At 33.0% G+C, this 8196-nt stretch overlaps 1 non-coding gene across 1 annotated transcript; it reads right to left on the bottom strand.

Annotated features, from left to right (window-relative positions):
- Positions 1-2462: 2462 nt before the first annotated feature.
- On the bottom strand, positions 2463-2535 carry TRNAE-CUC (transfer RNA glutamic acid (anticodon CUC)). The gene has a single exon. It is a non-coding gene; the product is annotated as a tRNA-Glu (tRNA).
- Positions 2536-8196: the final 5661 nt, after the last annotated feature.

Raw genomic sequence — 8196 nt, 5'->3', positions numbered from 1 at the left:
GGCAAAAAAAAAAACAAAGAAATTCATTTTGCACACTAGAAAAGTCCATGTCAAAGAAAGCACCCACATTATCACTGGCCCAAGATGTCCCGTCTTTGTTTTTGTTTGGAAAAATTAATGTTTTAGTCCCTGTAATTTTAACTTATTTGTAACTCAATTCTTATATTTTGACTCAAAATAACTCAATCCTTATAGTTTTGACTCGATTGTAATCTAGTCCTAATCTTTAACTCTATGCAACTTGGTCCCTATCTTTATTAGACATATGATTTTATTTTTCTAAATCACAAGGACTAACTACAAAATTGTTAAAACTATAGGTACCAAGTTGCAGTGAGTTAAAATTCAAGAACTAAGTATAATGACTGAATTACAAATAAGTCAAAATTATGAGGGCCAAAAGAATAATTTTTTTAATAGATAGATGAATTTGCGAAAATATTAATAATATGTATAGTTTTTAAAGCAAAGTACACTGGATTTTTTTTCGAAGAAATTCATGCAGGTTTCAGAAATAAAATAGAGATATAATGTGATTTTTTTTGCTAAAAAAGAGAACTTTATATTTGTTTTGAAGGCAGAATAGATCTCTATATGATGTTTTAATAAAATTTCAAAATATTAATATAATTTATTTTTCATCTTCATACTTACTTTGTTGCCACAAGTTGTCATGGCCATACGAAAGTACTCTCTTTGGTTTTATTTATAGGATAAAAATAAATATTTTTTATCTTATTTATAAGTTACTTCATTAAATTTTTAACATGAATGTGCTATTTTTTTTTTATTATATTGTAGAAAATTATTTTTTGAAAGTTGTATATATTTTAAATAGGGGTAAAGTTAAAAATCTTTATATTTTAATAGAGAGAGTAGTTAATGGTTTATGTGAAATATACTGAAAATGCTTTATAAATAGTACCAGGGGAGTATCAATATTTTTTCAATTATAAAACTTCCTAGCTAAATAACCAATCTCATCATCTCATTAATGTCTTTTATTGAAGATAACATTAATATTTTTTGGGAAAAAAAAACTAACTTTAGCAAACTTCATGCTTAATGGTCGTTCACATGTATATGCCGCACACTATTTTGCACAACGTGACAGTCCAAGAAAAAATCCAAAAGAAGGCAAGAGTTAATTTAGTGCCATACATAACAAACCAGCAAGGAACCGGGGAAAAAAAAAAAACAATCTCTATTATACAGTAAGACGAAATAGGTGAAATGAAATAGCACATTCAAAGGAGAGCGACATAAAAGACTTCACACAACACTGTTTGTCTCTCCCATATCTTATAACACATATAAAAGAATCTGCAGAAAGATTAATAATTAATGGCGTCTCCTCCATTAATACAAGCTTCTGCAAAAGCAACATCATCAGAACCTTCCATGCCTCCTTACTTGGATTATCTTGAACTCTCTTAGGACAAGTACTTTGCCTTTCATGGCGAGATCATGCTTCTAGGGTTTCTGCTTGTCTTCTTTGCATTATGGTCATCATCATGATGCCATTTCTCAAGTCCTATGCTGCTAGAAGAAGCTCGTCAGAATCAGAAGATTGTGACGATGATGATGATGATGAAGATGCCATTGGATTGATTAGACCTGGAAATCGCTTCCCTTTGGAATAATGATGACCGTCATGTAACTGATTCTGATTCGCCGTGCTATACCAGAAAGCTTCCTGTGTAAGAGCCTCTTTAATTTTTGTTCTTCTTCAGAAGATCAATCAGATTATTAATACAGGCTAAATACTAGCCATGACGTTCAAATTCTTGTGATATATAATATATTCCTGTGCTGAATTTATTGTTGTTCTCTTTGAAACCGGTTCAGATCGCTTCAATACTGAAGTTGAAATTTTTGGTGACCCATCCGTTATGTTATTTGTCATGAACTTGCCAGTACTCAGAACTAATAGAACAGAATAAGAGGCAAATGAGACTGAAAATGCTGTGCTGATACAGTATCACTGAAAAATTTAAGCATTACGACTTACGAAGAGAATGAAAGAAATGATATCAGGTAGAAGAGACTCTTCAGGCGGAGAAGAGGAGAGAAATTGCAGAAATGAAGGAGAAGAGTAGCCAAAGGAAAAACGACTTAAACTTTAACAGTAATTTATATTATAAAATAAATCTTATATCTATGACCGGAGAAATACTGAGTTTTAGTCATGAAGCTCTCTCACAACCCGTACAGGATTGTGTTTTTCGAAATGCCACAACTCGAATTAACACTTAATGGAAAAAATTTAACTGGAAGATTAAATATTACAAATGAAGATAATACTCTAAAACCAAAGTGAAATTTTACATGAAATTAAATAGTTTAATATTCAATTTTGTTTTGTTTTGTTATTCTTTTAAATTTTATAACTATTAAAATAACAATTCTTACTGCGGAAGGCCAAGTGATACGTTAAACACGGACAAAAAATTAAAAGAGTGTTCCGTTGCCGGGAATCGAACCCGGGTCTTTCGGGTGAGAGCCGAATATCCTAACCGACTAGACTACAACGGAATGCTGGCAAGGGCGTCCTCAAATTTTAATTAGTTATATATTTTACGAACAACAAATCTAGCCACCTCCAACAACTCGTGATCAAATCATCTAAAATGATATAAGCATGTCACATTTACATTAGAAAAATAATAATAATAAATACTTAACTTTATTTATGTAAAACTAAAGTCAAATTGATTTGTCAACATGTATTGGTTCGGATCTATGAAAAGATAGACATACTTGTGTCCTGGAAATCATTTAAATTAATCCGTTAACATACATGACAAATTTTTTGAGAAAGTAGAATAGTATTTAAGTACCGTAATGTTTTATTTTATCCAAATGAAAATGTTAATATATTTCATTATTTTGGTTTAGTCCATTTCTTAATGGGAGACGGTCAGCCGCTATTTTCAGGACTTGCATGATTAATTAGATTGTTTAAATACAAAGGGAAGCAACTTTACAAAAAGGGAAGGCTTGTTGAGTGATGCACAAAAAGAGGCAAATTAGAATGTTGATAAGTAATAAGGGGACAGGGGTTGTAATGTAACACGTTCTCGCACACACTTGGACTAATGCAAACAAAGGAGATCTTAGGGTTTAGAAATTGGAGACTCTGATGAATGAATGATAAATAAAAAAAATAGAAAGAGATTATGGGGGAGAGGGTTTCAGAAACAAAGAAGAATGGAGGGAGAATAAGACAGCCTGAGGAAAATCTATGGGAGATAACAGACACAGGGAGAGGAAGAGATCACAATCACATATATAGCTTGAAATATCATTCATTCATCAGAGTCTCCAATACATATGCTGCTTATTCTTATTTATAGATCAAGATTCTTTCATATGAAGTAACCTTGACAACAACTTGCTAATAAAAAATCAGAAATAAAATCAAATTTTGTTTTCCTAACTAGAAAGAAAATTGATGACAACTTGCGAAATATAGAAGTTGTGAAGAAGGAAGCTTACGAGAGAAGATTTCTTTTCAAGAATTTATTTGATTATCTGATAGAATTTCTTGTAAATATTTTTAAGTAATAATACATCCTTTTTCACTAAAAGAACAAGACAATTTTCTTTCTTCTAGAATTATGTTTCTCATATTTTCTACCGGGTTTGACAAAAAGAGATGATGCAGCGCGATTTATGGGTGGTTTGGGTTTGAAAGTTAATGCCAATTCTGTAATTACGGTTGAAAATACTACCTCCAGTCCTAATTATAAGACCTAATTGACTAATTTGAGGAGATTAAGGAAAAAAGTTTAGTTAGTTATTTGTAATAAATAGGTGTTGTTTTTTCTAAAATATCCTTACTAATCAACTATATTGGCTAGAACTATAATTATTAGAAGGACTACCTTGAAAAAAAATGCATAAATATAAGAGACAAAGTGGATTGGGGTCTTATATTTAGGACCAAAATATCCTTTTTATTCGCTACTGAACTGGGCCTAAAAGACAACTTATTATAAGCATTGGCTCAATGACCTCTTTCAAGTTATCACCCTTATCCCACGCGGTGCGGGAAAGACTGACCTTCTAGAGCTACTCGGTTAGCTACGGCACCGGGTGCATTTCCCCAAGGGTGCCCTAAAGTTCCTCCCCCGAATTGTAGTACGGAATCATCTCAAAAGTCAAACAGGGTCTTATATTAAGGACCGGAGGTAGTATATTTTATAGACAGAAGAAAAAAAATCATGAATTATATTTTGCATTGAAATTTTGTTTCATTTCAGTCAAAATAGAAAAAGAATGAATCAAAGTATTCAAACGGAATAAATACCCTTCATTCAAGTATTTGAGCTTTATCTTCAAAACCATAGATGATATCAATTCCACTCCAAAATTATTACATTCATTACAAAATACAAAAAAATGGGTCTAGAAGAGCAAGCCACCTTCTAGAATATTAATCATAAACATCATTCAAATATAAAATATAGTGAAAATATTTTTAAGAGAAATGACATTTGAATATTTATTAAAAAATAATAATTATTTTAAAATTTTGGATCATACCAAACATGACTTGAGGTCCAATTTGTATAATATCTTTTGTAAATAATGGGGAGAAATTATCCAGTAGGAGATTTTAATTAATTCACATAGAAGTTATATAAAGGCACCTGTGTAGGGAGAGATGATACAAAATATATATATATATATATATTATAATATAGAGACTGGGAGGGAGAGAAGCAAATTTGGAAATGTTGGACATTGGATTGGCCCAAAGAGAGAGAAGATAGGGAGTAGGGTAAGTCCAGTTTCAGTTTCTGAGGATTAGTATGGGCAGATTGATAGTTAAGCCCAAACTGGACAGGCCCATTCATACTTGGGATGGGCCCAGAGGTTATGCGCTACCGCCTAGGTGACTTTCACTGGGTTTGGTAATATACCCAAAAAAAAAGAAGAAAGGTTCGGGAATAAATTAAATATTGGGAAAATCACAAAAAAAGACCACCAAAATAAAAAAAAAATACAAATGGGGAGCCGATGTGAGGACCTTGTTGTTGGGTGATCTGTAAGTGTCTCTATAAGCACTCTTTGAAACGGGATGCATGTTCTGACTTTGATGAGTTTTCGGAATCCAACTCGCCTAAACTCTTTTTAACTTAAAATAAAAAACCTTTGCCTTATTCAAAGTGGTCTTTTACTAAACAAAATAGTGTACGATGAGTTTCTATTATTTATTATTTGAGCATATATTATTTGAGCATAAATTTATATGGTGTGACGAAAGAGAGAATGAGAGATAAACAAAAGTTATAAAAATGCAACTTCTAACTAATACATTAGAATTTCACAAAAGACAAAAAGAGAGAGACCAAATTGTACTTTTGATCTTCTAATTTTATATATGGTTTCAATTATGTCACTTAACAATGAGAATTTTTGTGCCTATCATCATTATTTTTTAAAGTTAATATATTAATATATGAGACTATTTTGTCATTATTTAAAATTCTAATGTTAACATTTTTTTGTGTGAACAATTTTAAGGTTAGAGGATTAAAAAATATTTTATAAAATTAAAATATCAAAATAAAATTTCTTATGAAGTTAAAATACGAAAAAAAAATAATAAATAATATTAGAAAGGGAGAATTAATCTCTCAGTCCTTCTAAAATCTGTGATTTTTTAATCAGGTCCTTCTAGTTTTTTTCTTTTTAATGAAATCCTTTATGTTTGCCCAGTTACATATGTTAGTCCTTCCATCCATAAAACGTAAATATTATGTTACTTTGAATTGACAAAGGTGATGTGGCACTAACTAGGTTAATCTTCTTCCCCACCGTCGCTGAATCTCCCAGACAAGGATGCTCTATATTTCCCACCCAGCCCAACCCCACCGTTCTGAAGCAAACACATTCAAAACCCAGCCATGTTCAAATCCAACGACACAACTTTTGCACAATAATTTGGCTCTGAGATTTATAAACAAAAATCTTCATTGATCGCCTTAAGTTTCTCCATCTGAAGCATGCTCAAATTGAAAATAGCAGCAACTGAGGGAAGGCAACTCTTGGTGGTTGGCGAGCCTATGAGAACAATGGCGAAGTGAAGATGTTGATGAGAATCGAACTCGCTGGGTCGAATCCTATAAAATTTCTCTCTCGCCCAAGGTCACACATTCCCATTATAGCAATTGAGACCTTGCGTATAATGCCATTGGCTTTGTTTGGGTGGAAAAGGCTATGCACAGGGACCATGTGCGATCGTGATTTCTTCTCACCAAATAATCCCTTTACAATGGCAATCGATTGTAAGAATTTCTTTTTCCTTGCAAGATCAGAGTGGGTGCAGAAGAAGTATGGGAAAACATCTTTCTTCACGCAGAGAGTCAGCACGAGTAAGGAAGAAGATTAGCCTAATCAATGCCACCTCACTTCCGTCAATTCAAAGTAACGGAATATTCAGGTTTTATGGATGGAAGGACTAACACATGTAACTGGGCAAACATAAAGGATTTCATTAAAAAGAAAAAAACTAGAAGGACTTGATTCAAAAATAGCTGATTTTAGAAGGACTGGGAGATTAATTCTCCCTATTAGAAATCCACCATCTTTCTCAGGCTCTCTACTTAGCAATAGCGATTAGTATTTTACCTCCAATAAATATAGGACAAAACTTAGGTCTAATCAATTAGGTTAATTAAGTTCAAATAGTCAATAAGATTCCACCACATCGATTTGCTTAACAGATCACCACTTAACCCAAAAATTCATGCATTGTTAGACGACCAAGGTGTGAACGTTTCTCTAAGCAAAGGCTCTATAAATGGGATATCTAACAAAAGAGATATATCACATTAGAAAATTCTATTCTCTCGTTGATGTTTCTTTGCTTACTCAGGGCTTGCGTGTATTAAGTATTGGACATCACAATTTCACTATTTAACTTTCAAATAAGTTGAAAACCCTAACTGTAAACTTGGGGTTTAGCTGAAACAACTTCAATTCCATGAAAAATGATGAATAAAACCTTTACAATACTTAAACAACAACAAACAAACCTTAAAAACGCAAATCAATGGAATTTTTTTTTCCCACAACGAATAATGCCAAATCACTCGCTTAGAAATCTAGGAGAAAATGAAAGATTAGAGGGATGAAGAAGGTTTAGAACCATGACCTTTATGATTCATAGCCTTAAAATCATGCCCAAAATGAAGAAAAAGTCAAAAACCTTAGCAAACTCAAGTATTTTCTCTGGTTTCCTCAAGTCAAAACCTTAGCAAACCCAAGTATTTTTCTGGCATAAACTCATATTTTTGATTTTGTGTTTGCTGCAACGCATGATACCATCTGGTGCACAGGATGATATGTAGATGAATTTTCAAACTTTTGTCCCACATTTAGGCCAATCCGGCATAATACCGCTTTCTAGCTAAATTAACCTTAGGAAAAATAAAATTAGAATGCTATAAAAGCCTAGGCCGACGTAACTTAAAAATTGTATGTGGAACAGACAATGCATACGCACAGACACATAAACATATATAGAATTGGAGCCCTTCTCCTTTCGTGATAAGAAATCATGAACTAATTGATAGTTGAGTAGGCTTGAGCATATGATCCGACTTAATTGTGACCAATTAAATTTAACCGATTAAGGACTTCCCACAAAATATATTTAACTAAGGTTACTTCTTCTTCTTTTTTCATTTGCAAAGCTGATGGGTTTTCACGAGGACTTAAAAGTCCTAGTGGGGAAATTCATGAGACTTGGAGGTGAAATTGATCTAATGAAACCGTTGCTACCGCAATTCACAAGGGATGGACGTGAATTTAATGTTGAGTGTGAAGGCCTTCATCATTTATTTTTCCATTGCGGTTTGTATTGTCATGTTGAGAAGGATTGCAAGGAGAAGGCCAATGATTTGGCCACGAAGTCGGGTGAGGAGGGGGTAGAAGGAAATGGTAGAGATGAAGATAAGTTGTATGGAGCTTGGTCGGTAGTGGAGAAGGGCAAGGGCCGTGCTGGTGGATTTGTGAGAAAGGAAAATGTAGTTAGAAATGGAATTAAGAAAAACTTGGGTTCTCATTTCTCTTAACTAGAAGTTAAAGGGAAAGTGGAAGTGAACATGCTATGAGTCCAAAGCGGTGATTCCAACAGGATACCAATTTGAAGCTAGGACAAGGTTGAAGATTGTTGATAATAGA

Source organism: Neltuma alba, unplaced genomic scaffold (assembly GCF_004799145.2).
Source record: "Neltuma alba isolate B1F8T4 unplaced genomic scaffold, ASM479914v2 tig00010901_pilon, whole genome shotgun sequence".
Taxonomy (NCBI): Eukaryota; Viridiplantae; Streptophyta; class Magnoliopsida; order Fabales; family Fabaceae; genus Neltuma; species Neltuma alba.
The sequence above is the reverse complement of the archived record's forward strand: the minus strand, read 5'-3'. Positions and strand labels throughout refer to the sequence as shown.